The 12648-nt window shown below is 40.4% G+C and overlaps 1 non-coding gene across 1 annotated transcript; it reads right to left on the bottom strand.

Annotated features, from left to right (window-relative positions):
• Window positions 1-12337: 12337 nt before the first annotated feature.
• LOC141609539 (small nucleolar RNA R71) lies at window positions 12338-12444 on the bottom strand. Its single transcript, XR_012527460.1, has one exon. It is a non-coding gene; the product is annotated as a small nucleolar RNA R71 (small nucleolar RNA).
• Window positions 12445-12648: the final 204 nt, after the last annotated feature.

Raw genomic sequence — 12648 nt, 5'->3', positions numbered from 1 at the left:
AAATGTCATTAACCAAATATTATCACCGAAACACGGATTTAACCGTCATGGTATGAAGAACCAAGGGTGAAAAAATGTTTTATGGTTAAAGCATGTGAAATGAAACAAAAAGGTTTCGAAAATACTTGAAATGGTAAAAACCGATTACAAATATGAAAAATGGATTAAGGGAAATGACGAGAACAAACACGGTTGATCTCTGGTCTGAGTACCCCATTTAGGCGCGAGCCATTTGGCGACCTAAGGGGCTTCTGCCTCAGACCAAAAATCGGTTTTGGCTCGTTTATCCCATGTTTTGGTTCATGTTATGCATGTTTTAGCATGTTAAAGTCATGAAACAAATAAAAACATAATAAAAGAGGATTTTTACACCCTCATACTTACATGTTTGGTTATGGCGAGTGACCGACGTAAGTGTAACAACTCGTTTGATCGGAAAAAACTCGGTTTAAAACCGTTTTGGTAAGTAAAGAGTGTTTTAAAAGTTTAGTGATGCTGTAGTGGTCAAAGTGGTCGGGCAAGTGATTTAATGCACGATGACGGTACCAAACAATGTGTAAGGCTCGTGTTTACGATCGGTAGGTCGTAAATACGCGTCGGATTGTGACTTAAGAAGTCGAGTCTAGAATTTTAAGGGAGAAAAGAGGGGGCCGACACTCGCGTAAGTCTCAAATGGGTGGAATTTGAGGGGTATTTATAGGAGAATGAGTGGTTGTGTGAGTTTTGAGCGACGTGGCCACCTGGGCTGCTCAAAGAGGCGCGAGCCACGTCGCGGCACTTCGAGTTGTGTTGTCACTATCACAACAAACGCAATCATGATTTGTTTTATCCTAGGTTTTGTAGTCACATGTTTGGTACTTGACCAACATGAATCCGGGAAAACTTAGCATAGAAGGTTTGAGATATTTTGGTTTTTGTGTTTGACTCGGTTTGACTCGTTGTTGGAGTCGGGATTTGAATTTTTGAGTCGGTTTTTGGTCCGGTGTCGGTTTTGACTCTAGTTAGTGTCATCGCAACCCCGTCACCGTGCATTAAACACTCCAGGTATTTTTGAAATGTTTTGTTTTCGAAATCGTTTTAAGTTTTCCGACGTAAAGTTGTACACAAACTGTCGATCAAACGCTGCGATCCCAAAAGATGTTGTAGTCCGATAATCATCGGGTGTTTGTTGGAGTCTCAACAGATACTGGGTATCTACAAAGACAATCATCAAAAGTAGGATCAAGAGCATTAATCATATGACAAGAAGCTTTTAAATCAGGAGGACGTGATGCTTTGTCAAGACCAAAAGTGATAATATCTTCTCCTATATTGAACGTAAGACTCCCATGTTTAACATCTATAACCGCCCCTGCTGTATGAAAGAATGGTCGTCCTAGAATAATAGGAACACGAGAATCTTCAGCTATATCTATCACTACAAAGTCGACTAGAATGAAAAATTTCTCTATTTTAACTGGCACATCCTCTAAGATACCCATAGGGTGCTTAATAGACTTATCAGCCAATTGAATAGTCATGTTAGTACATTTAAGCTTAGTCATATTTAATTGATTGCAAATTTTATACGACATGACACTAACTCTCGCTCCTAAATCACCTAAAGCATGGTCAATAGTTAAATGGCCTATAGTACAAGGAATAGAAAAACTCCCTGGATCTTTAAGCTTAGGTGGAGAATTGGCTTGCAATGCGGTGTAGCATTCATGAGTGAACGCGACAGTCTCCACTTCATCAAAAGACCGCTTCTTTGACAAAATTTCTATTAAAAACTTAGCATAAGCCGGCACTTGAGTTACCAATTCAGTAAATGGCACTATCACTTGAAGATTCTTTACTACCTCCATAAACCTTCCAAACTGTCGTTCAAGTTTAGATTTCTGCAATCTTTGGGGAAAAGGTAGTTGAATTTTGATTGGCTTGGCTTCTTTTGCATTAGGAGTAAGTCTAGAAGCATCATTGATACGTGCATTTTATATAGTCCTTTTAGGCCTTTTTATGCACGTAATTCTATGCTATTATCGTAGTTTTATGCTACGAAATGCCCCGAATATGCTACTTTGGTTTTCTTTGCCTTATTTGCAGGAATGGACCAGAAAGTAGTGAAATCAAGCCTTTTACCGTCCGTTTCGCATGCATTTGAAGGAAGAGTGAATTTGGAGCGGAAATGTTGCTGTTACGGGATGCGTGAAGCCGTTTCGGAAGTTAAAAAGTCAAGTCAAAGCTGAAATTAACGAAATTGTGAGCTGCTGAAGTCAAATATCACTCGATCGAATGCTTTATAGGTCAATCGAGTGGTTTTGGATGGTAGAATACCTCGATCGAGTACTTATTTTAGTCGATCGAATAGATGCATTTTAGGGTTTGCTCGATCGAGTGGTTATCTCACTCGATCGAATGGTTTGAGCTTAATTCTTCTCGATCGAGTAGGTTCAAATGACTCGATCGAGTGGTTTGCTATTGGGCTCGGGCTTGTTAGCTTTATTTCGTTTCTAGGTCAAATAAATTGTCTATCCTATAAATAGGAAGACGACAAAATAGCTATGGGGACTCTTTTGACACTTGCGACGTCACTTTTCCTCTTTTCTCTGTTAGACACTACTTTTCTCAACTTTGCCGGATTTTAGTCTGTAACTCTTTCTTTCCCTTTTCTCTTTTATTTAATTAATGCTTATTGTTCTTCTACCCCTTTATTCTTGTTCTTTATTTATTTATGTCTAGCTAATTACCCTGCTAGGATTAATTAGGGGAGTCAATGAACCGATGTTAATTGCTAATTAGGTTTACAGATCGTTCGCTGTTGTTATGTCTATGTTGTTAATCACTGCTTTAATTGTATCTAGCTATTTGAATCGATGCATTTAGCCTATTTTAATCTTGGTAAGTCTTGACCTAGACCGGAAGGTTGGAAGGGGTGAGACCCGCAGTGAACAATAGGATGCTTTAGTGAGGGCAGAAGCTAAGCTAATAGTATTTTAGGGCGAATTGAGACCGGAAGGAGATATTCGTTGCCCCTTAGACCGACACATCGACTGATCTATGACCTTAATTGCAATTAATTGACGTTCATTGATGAACCGACATCCTAGTTTCCTTTCCCTCTGCTTAATTTCTCTTATTCCTTCTTAATCTTGTTTAGTTTAGTTCAAACAATTAAAACCCCCATCTTGTGACCTCAGACGGACCGAATTGACAAGTAGATAGTAACCGCCTCCCTGTGGAGATCGACACTACTTACTGCTAGCTTCTGTTAGTGTAACTAGGTATTTTACTTTTGGTACCTGACGACGGTATCAAATTTTGGCGCCGTTGCCGAGGAGGCAACTATTTTATTTACTTGTTTTAATTTTGTCTGTTTTTAGCCTCAAGGAATTTATTCTTCGAGGCCGTTCTCATCTTTTTCTTTAGTGCTGTTTTGATAGGTCCTACAGGTCCTACCAAGACAGTTCTAGGTAAAAGATCGTCAAAGGGAAGGCTTGAGTACCTTTGACCTCCACCTATGTTCCATCCTATGGCGCAACAGGTGATTTACTGCGGGAGATGTGGTGCTGCTGGCCAAAATGCAGCTAATTGCATGGCAGAGAACGACGAGGTCTACGCGTTCAAGCACCGTAGACGAGTTAGCCATTCCTTTCTAGTTGTGCCGCCATATCTACCTTATCAACGAGGCTATCACAAGCCTCCGTTTGTCTGGCCGTCGCAACAACAAGCTCCTCCTCCTGATAAACGGAAAGAAGAGATTGCTGAGCTGAAGTCTTTGGTGAAGGCACTTGCATTCCGAGTGCAAGATGATGATAGACGTAAAGAAGCTCAACTCATTGAGCTGGAGTCTCAAATAGCTCAGTTAGCTGCTGAGTCGAATATTGGGGAACCAGAGAAGGTATACTTTACCTACACCAAGAGTGGTCTTTCCCATGAAGGACCTGAGTTGTCTAGTGCTATTAATGATTTGGATGACTCGGATTACGAAGATCTATCCGAAAATGAAGCGAGTTATGAAGATTTCTGCGATGCACTGGAAAGATCACTCGATCGAGCTAGTAATAGTGCTCGATCGAGTGGATTTCCAGAGAAAACGTTCGATCGAGCAATTCAATGTGCTCGATCGAGTGAAAATCAGGAAGGAAGCCTTCGATCGAGTAATAATTTTACTCGATCGACTGATTTGGCCAGGGCGATCAAGGATTTATCGCTTGGGCTCGTTCTAGATGACGACTTTGATGATGATAATGGTTACGGCGAATCTCCCCTTTTCAAGGCCGAGCTAGATGCGCTTGAGGCTGCGATTTACGGGACGATATCCACTAAGGAGGGTGATGAGAAGGCAGCTGAGTCCGTGATTGCTCCTAGCGCGGGAGAGGTAATATCTTCCTTTGTCAATGATTCCATCGTTGAGAGCAACCAAACCGAGGTAGTTAACGATAATTTTATTATTGTTTGTTTGAGTAGTACATTGCCTCATTTGACTCATGCTTCGTATTTCAATGCTATACCCTCTCCCAGTCGGTCAAATAACTTAACGATTTTTCACCGTTGTTGTCATCATAAATTTGTTAATCTGAAATGGTACCCTAGATTATTATTAATTGCTCCCGAGCTCCTTTTTTGTGGATAAATTTAAGAGCTGTCATAGGAAATTTGTTAGGCTTAAACGTTTATACATTTTATTTTCCTATGCTTCTGTTCTACTATGGTGCTACTTATAGTTTTGTGTAGCACATGCGCAGCTGTTTGATCAGTTGCTGCGCGCTTTGAGCTGTTTTGACCAGGCTAATTAGAGAGGCTCGAAGAGAAAAGAAGGTCGAGCTGGGACCTGACTGAAACTAGCCCTACCCGGGAGGCAACCCGGAGATTTTTATCTTTAGTTGTTTTTTCAAACATTGCATTTCATTTTAGTTTTGTTTGTAATAATTGGTTTTCATACCATAGACTATATCAGTTAAGCTTGTTTTGTTAGTTTTGCGGGCTGTTATGTTGCGTCTTTGCAGGTTTCTACTGAGGATGACTCGATCGAGTACTTTTTGTACTCGATCGAGAACTTTTTCTGCTGATTTTACTCGATCAAGTATATATTCTATTCGACCGAGTACCTGCCAAGGAGAAACCACTCGATCAACCATTATTCTTCCTCGATCGAGGAGTTTAAGATGCCCTTTGCTTGATTCGCTTCCTATGACGATGTTTTGGCAGCTGTTTGGGACCTCCCATGTTGCTGGCTGGTTTGGGGAGGTCCCTACTTCGTGTGCTCTTGTAAGCTTTCCGCATCTATACTCTTTCTCTTTTAGTTTGCATTTCCTTTCCATGTTTTGGTACAATGAGGGCATTGTACGGTTTGGTTTGGGGAGGCTATGCATCCATATCTGTGTCTGCATTTATGTTTCTATTGCATTTCTGTTATCACGTTTAATTTTTGTATGCATTGTTGTTTATTTTCATAAAATTCAAAAAAAATTTGATAAAAATTCAAAATTTTCAACTTTATTTTAGCATATAGGTTGAGTCGGAACGGTGGATTTCAATGATGAAATTGCACTGCATTTGTCTTTTTGCTTAAGCCTTGCATTGAACTATATATTCTTTTAGCTTTGTCTTTTGCATATCTACGAGTTTATGTTGAAATTTAGCTGAACGAATAGACTTGACCTTAAATTTTGGCAAGCTACTTATAATTTCTAAGATCTAGAGCCGTATAAACTGGTGTCATTTATGACCGGTTTCATGTAGGATTGTGAGTAGTTACTCCTTGCATAACATGTATCATCAATTTGCACTTATATGAAATTCAATTGCTTTTTGCCTGCATACATTCGGGTTAGTGGTTGGTGTCACATGCAGGGAGGTGCTTACAATTTCCCTTTTCTTTCATTTTTACCCATTTAACTCCACATTAGCCAAATTTGCCTTTTGACCCTTAACTACATCCAAATTTAGCATGCTTTGTCAAGCTAGTTAGTGTATGTTTCGCGGTATATTGTTTATTGTGCCAATTTTGGCTTGTATCTGATGATTTGGAGTTGGTAATTTATAAAGAAAAGGAGGATGAAAAGAAAAAGAAAAAAAACGTGAATGAAAAAGAAAAAAAAAAGAGAAAGACACCGAGAAAAGAAAAAGGAAAAGAAAGAAAAAGAGAAAAAGATGTTGTTTGATGAGACGGTTTCTGCTCCTATGCTTTATTTATATTTATTGAGGAGTATTTTCAGTTCGGTTTGGTGAGATTTGTTGCCAAATGAAGGGCATATGCGCTTAATTCTATAATTGAGTTGGAAATGGATGTTGTCATATGGTTTTTTTAGGTACTAGCTTGGCCGCCTATACCTCCACATTTCCATAAATGTTTTGCCTTTTCTTACCCATTGCCTTACTTTACCATATTTTTGTAAGCCCTCGGCTGTGACGGACCTTGTTTGGTTGGAATGTATGTGTGGTAGTCAGAATTGTCTATCATATCACTTGCATGCATGTTTATGTAGGTCGTAGTTTAGGTGAGCGACTATATTTCTTTCTCTCTTATATTCATATGCTTAACCTTTGCTTCATGAGAGAAGAGTGACCCGTGAGAGTCCATTATTAAAGGTCTTGCAAGGTCGATGGTTCAGCTATTTTATAAACATCCTATAACTCGTTTGCATCTGACTGCTTGCTATAAGTATTAGTTTGCTTGCATTAAATCGGTTTAAGTGGGCATTTGAAGCTAGCTCTGAGTTATCTTTTCCGTTCCATTAGTTTGCATTTAGTTTACTCGAGGACGCGTAAAGGTTTGGTTTGGGGAGATTTGATACGTGCATTTAATATAGTCCTTTTAGGCCTTTTTATGCACGTATTTCTATGCTATTATCGTAGTTTTATGCTACGAAATGCCCCGAATATACTACTTTGGTTTTCTTTGCCTTATTTGCAGGAATGGACCAGAAAGTAGTGAAATCAAGCCTTTTACCGTCCGTTTTGCATGCATTTGAAGGAAGAGTGAATTTGGAGCGGAAATGTTGCTGTTACGGGATGCGTGAAGCCGTTTCAGAAGCTAAAAAGTCAAGTCAAAGCTGAAACTAACGAAATTGTGAGCTGCTGAAGTCAAATATCACTTGATCGAATGCTTTATAGGTCGATCGAGTGGTTTTGGATGGTATAATACCTCGATCGAGTACTTATTTTAGTCGATCGAATAGATGCATTTTAGGGTTTGCTCGGTCGAGTGGTTATCTCACTCAATCGAATGGTTTGAGCTTAATTCTTCTCGATCGAGTAGTTTCAAATGACTCGATCGAGTGGTTTGCTATTGGGCTCGGGCTTTTTAGCTTTATTTCGTTTCTAGGTCAAATAAATCGTCTTTCCTATAAATAGGAAGACGACAGAATAGCTATGGGGACTCTTTTGACACTTGAGACGTCACTTTTCCTCTTTTCTCTGTTAGACACTACTTTTCTCAACTTTGCCGGATTTTAGTCTGTAACTCTTTCTTTCCCTTTTCTCTTTTATTTAATTAATTCTTATTGTTCTTCTACCCCTTTATTCTTGTTCTTTATTTATTTATGTCATGTTAATTACCCTGCTAGGATTAGGGGAGTCAATGAACCGATGTTAATTGCTAATTAGGTTTACAGATCGTTCGCCGTTGTTATGTCTATGTTGTTAATCACTGTTTTAATTGTATCTAGCTATTTGAATCGATGCATTTAGCCTATTTTAATCTTGGTAAGCCTTGACCTAGACCGGAAGGTTGGAAGGGGTGAGACCCGCAGTGAACAATAGGATGCTTTAGTGAGGGCGGAAGCTAAGCTAATACTATTTTAGGGCGAATTGAGACCGGAAGGAGATATTCGTTTCCCCTTAGACCGACACATCGACTGATCTATGACCTTAACTGCAATTAATTGACGTTCATTGATGAACCGATATCCTAGTTTCCTTTCCCTCTGCTTAATTTCTCTTATTCCTTCTTAATCTTGTTTAGTTTAGTTCAAACAATTAAAACCCCCATCTTGTGACCTCAAACGGACCGAATTGACAAGTAGATAGTAACCGCCTCCCTGTGGAGATTGACCCTACTTACTGCTAGCTTCTGTTAGTGTAACTAGTTATTTTATTTTTGGTACCTGACGAAGGTATCAATCATCGTCAGTTGCAGGGGTGCTTCGATCGAGCCCAGTGGTCACTCGATTGAGGAACCTATTTTTATCCAATGCCGTAGCTTAAACACGCGAAAAATCACTATCAGAGGGGGTTCCTCGATCGAGCCTATGATGTACTCGATCGAGTGGCTTGGTTCCTCGATCGAGCCTCGTCCTAATCGATCGAGTCACCACGTCAGTCTCCTCTTTTTTGCTTTTCTCGCTTTTCTTCAAATCCCGTGTTTCACTTTTGTCAATTTCTTTTTCATCGTCACTTAGCTCCAAATTTCCCAATCCCTTAGGATGCATGTAGGGAACCTCATCTTCATTAATGGGCATGTCTGGACCCTGATAAGAAGTACTGCTCCTCAAAGAAATAGAATTAACTTGCTCATGCGCTTGTTTACCTAGAGGAGGAAGACCAGACTGTTTTGAAGGATTTTGAGCCTCCATGTAAGCAACTTGAGTATCCAACATCTTATTGTGAGCCATGAGTTCAGAAATTTAAGCCGTTTGCTTTTGTTGCATTGACAATGTTTGATGTGAGAGGGCTCTCAACTCGGCCATCTCATTATTAGGAGCTTGAGGAGGAGGTTGTATTTGTTGAAAAGCTCCTTGATTTGGCCTTTGATAACCTCCTTGTGGTTGATTATCACGATTTGGAGGAATAATATAAGGATTTTGTTGAGGAGCTTGAGCATAGGCATTCTGACTCCTTTCAGGGAAGAAGTTAGAATAAGGCGTACCTTGCTTGAAAGACTAGAAGGCATGAACTTGCTCAATGGTGCTCATACACTTGGCCGCAGTGTGGCCATCTATCCTACATCTCTCGCAGGACACCTCTTGTTGAACCATGTGAACCATTTCATGCTTATTACTCAAAGACTGAGTAGTCTTCAATTCGGCTATTTGAGCCGTTAAGGCCTCCAGCTGTGCCACAATAGCATTATCTGACCCACTTCCTCTCTTACTTCCTCTGGGGTTACCATACTCAGCTGTGTGAGTAGCTATCTGATCAATCAACTTCCAAGCATTACCATCATTAGTGTTATCTCGGAATCTCCCATTAGCAGCTGAATCAAGCAAGGCTCTATGATCATCATACAACCCGTTGTAAAACTGGTTGCAAAGGAACAAAATCTCAAAACCATGGTGGGGGACTGACCGAACTAGTCTTTTGAAAAGAATCCAAGCTTCATTAAAGTCTTCAGTGGGACCTTGCTTAAAACTTGTAATCTGACTTCTAAGAGCATTAGTTTTCTGTGGTGGAAAATTCCTCTTGTAGAATGCAAGAGCTAGAGAAGTCCAATCAGTAACTGCGTCGGTCTCCATGTCTATGTCCCGTAACCACTCAGCTGCATCATCTCTCAAAGAGAAAGTGAATAAAGTTTGCTTCACCTGATCTTGAGTCACTCCAGCTGTCAAAGGAATAGAACAACAATAAGTAACAAATTTCTCCATATACTTTGCGGGGTCCTCTTCTGCTTTTCCTCGAAACATATTTCTCTCAACCAAGCTTATGTAAGAAGGCTTGATCTCAAAAGTTCCCTTGTCAGTGGTAGGGAGCTTGAAGCCTTTAGGAATAGAAGCAACCGTGGGTTCGGAGTAACTGACTAATGTCGGTATCTTTGATGTTGTAGAAGTCACAGATGCATAAATAAGAGTACCCTCTTCAAAGGACGAATTTTCTGCAAAAGTATACCGCTCGTAGTCAAGTGTACTCAAGTCTTTTCTGGCTCGGGATCAAATGGTATAATCTCTAACCTGTTAGACCTGAGCATACACGAAAACAACAAGAAAATATCAAACTGTCTCAAGGAACTGATGCTCCCTGAGACAAAAGACAAAAATAAACAGAAACAAACAGAAAAATTGTTGCCTCCCCGGCAATGGCGCCAAATTTGATAAGTGATGAGTTCCCATTTTGTGTCGATTTCACCTTTCTTCTCTATGCATATTTCCCGATTATACGCGGTTTTTGACCCTTCTAGCTTGCATTTTGTAGCTTTAGTCCCATACTACGAGCTTTATGTCCCTCCTTGCAGGTTTTGCATCGGGAAGAGGACTAAGGGAGCTAGCAAAGGACCTTACAAGGCAAGCATAGGGAAGAAGAGTGAAGAGAAGAGCAACAGGACTCCCAGCCGGCCGGCCGACAGCCGGTGCACCGGCTGAGAGTCCCCCTACACGAGCAATGAAGATGAAGAAGTGAAGGAAGACTCCAAGCCGGCTAGCCGGCAGCCGGTCGACCGGCTGGAAGGCCCCCCTCAGAGCCGGTCCAGAGCCGGCAGCCGGTCAACCGGCTCACCATACCAGGCATTTTAATTGACATCAAAAAGTTCCAGCGGGATATGCGCTGGTCCTCTGACCGGCGACCGGCTGACCGGCTCAGACTCCTCTCCCCTCATTTGGATTTCCTTGTAATTTTTGACCTAAATAATTGTAAAACTATAAATACCCCTCTCTGATTCATTTTAGACACACAACCCTAGATCTAAAAACTTTCCTTAATTTATGCCATCTTTCCTTAATCAAAGTACTAATCCTTCCTTAATCAATATTAATCATTTAGTAAAATTAGCTTAGTAGTAGTTATTGTCATTTGTTTACATTTGGTTATTGGGTTGTATTGGGAGATATTGAAGGATTCTCTTCATTAATTCAATCAAAGCAACCATCTTTACTCATTGTTGGTACATTTCTCTTCTTATTTACCTGTTTAATCAATTGTTTACATTTCAAGTTGTCTTTTATCATTGTTGGAATTCATACCATGACATCTCTTTTGATTGTTTGTTCTTTTTCATTTGTTTGTTTGAACCATTTGAATATGTGTGAGTAGAAATCCTTCTAGGGTTTAGGGGGAGTCTAAATTGAATTAATGGGCATGATTGTATGATTATTTGGGTCTTTGGTGAATTGTTTATCTTTCTTATCCATGCACACAAGGCGTTTGATGAATTGTGTGAGTGAAAGCACATGCCTTTCTTCATTATTGCTTAATTCCTCCATTGAATAAAAGTTTGTGGTGGTCTTGTTGTATGTTTAAGAGAAGTGTGATGCTTAATGAAAGTTAGTAGTCACTTTTAGGATAATCAAGACATTGATTGTTCATTCTAGGATAAACCCTCATCATAGACCCCTTACATCATCCTGTTTGCCCTTAAACCATTTAGATGAACCCAAAAGCCCTAGTCTTTTAATCAATCGTATACACTTCATCTAAATCACTTGCTTTAGTTAAATCTTGTAGTTTAAGTTTAAATAAACTCCTTTCACTTTTGACTAGACTAGACTCCTAATCAAACTAAGTAGAAACCCCTCCATCCTTGTGGTTCGACCCCGATTTATACTACTAAATTGGGTTATAAATATTGTTGGTGATAAGAAACTCGACACTACATACATCTTACTCATCAAATGGCGCCGTTGCCGGGGATGGTGTTAGGTTATATTTAGTTTATTAAGAGTCTTTGCTTTAGTTATATATCACTTTCTAGTTTGTTTTAGTAGTTGTGTGCTTCGTTGTAGAGTGTGTGATTTCTTGGCCTCCCCTAGTGTGTATAGACACTAGGAGACTAACGGTTTGTCGAGTCCATGCCAAGAAGGAACCATCAAGCTTTACTCTTCAATTCCGACCCCGAAAGGCTTTTTAGGACCTTGAGGACAAGGACCCTTGATAGAGTTCGGAACCTTCCTCAAGCAAACATTGACCAACCAAACCCACACACCCTACAAACCATTGATACCACAACCCCACTTCAACCAAACAACACAATTGAGATCCCTATAGAAAATCCCTTTCACAACTTTCCACTTCCTAGCCCACCTCAAACATCACCCCCTCATATACCAAATCCACCACCACAAATGGCTCTACGAGATCACAACCGGCCTAACCATATAATGATTCATGTAACCCTATTAATTTTGGCACTTTGGCTCCCAACAACTTTGCGATGCATCCCGCTCAAGTTGGGTTGATCGAGAAGGATTTGTTCGGGGGGCATATTGAAGAAGATGCTCACGCTCACCTACGAAAGTTCAAGAGAAAGGTCTCAATGATGAAGAAGAACGGGGTATCCGAGGACACTCTAAGGATGATGTTGTTCCCATTCTCTTTGACGGGTAAGGCGGACCGGTGGTTGAATATTCAACCTCCGGATACATTCACAACATGGGACGCTTTAGCTAAGGCGTTCATGGCCAAGTACTATCCGTCATCCAAGACCGCCATGCTTCGTAATGAGATTCATACTTTCCAACAAGAATATGGGGAGTCCTTCGGTGAAGCTTGGGATCGATATCAAGACCTTATTGCTAGTTGTCCTCACCATGGGATCCCGGAGTGGTACATTACCCAAACCTTCTTTCAAACATTGTTGCCTAGAACCAAAGAAATGGTAAATGCCTCCGCGGGAGGAGGATTTGATCATTTAGGGGATGAAGAAGGGACAACACTAATCAAGAAGATGGTAGACTCGGAAGCAAATTATGGCTCAAGAGGAAACATGCTTAGGAGAAATGGCGAATTCCCTAAGGAGAA

The sequence above is a fragment of the Silene latifolia genome, chromosome 10 (assembly GCF_048544455.1).
Source record: "Silene latifolia isolate original U9 population chromosome 10, ASM4854445v1, whole genome shotgun sequence".
Taxonomy (NCBI): domain Eukaryota; kingdom Viridiplantae; phylum Streptophyta; class Magnoliopsida; order Caryophyllales; family Caryophyllaceae; genus Silene; species Silene latifolia.
Note: the sequence above shows the minus strand (reverse complement) of the source record. Positions and strands in the feature narration are given on the sequence as shown.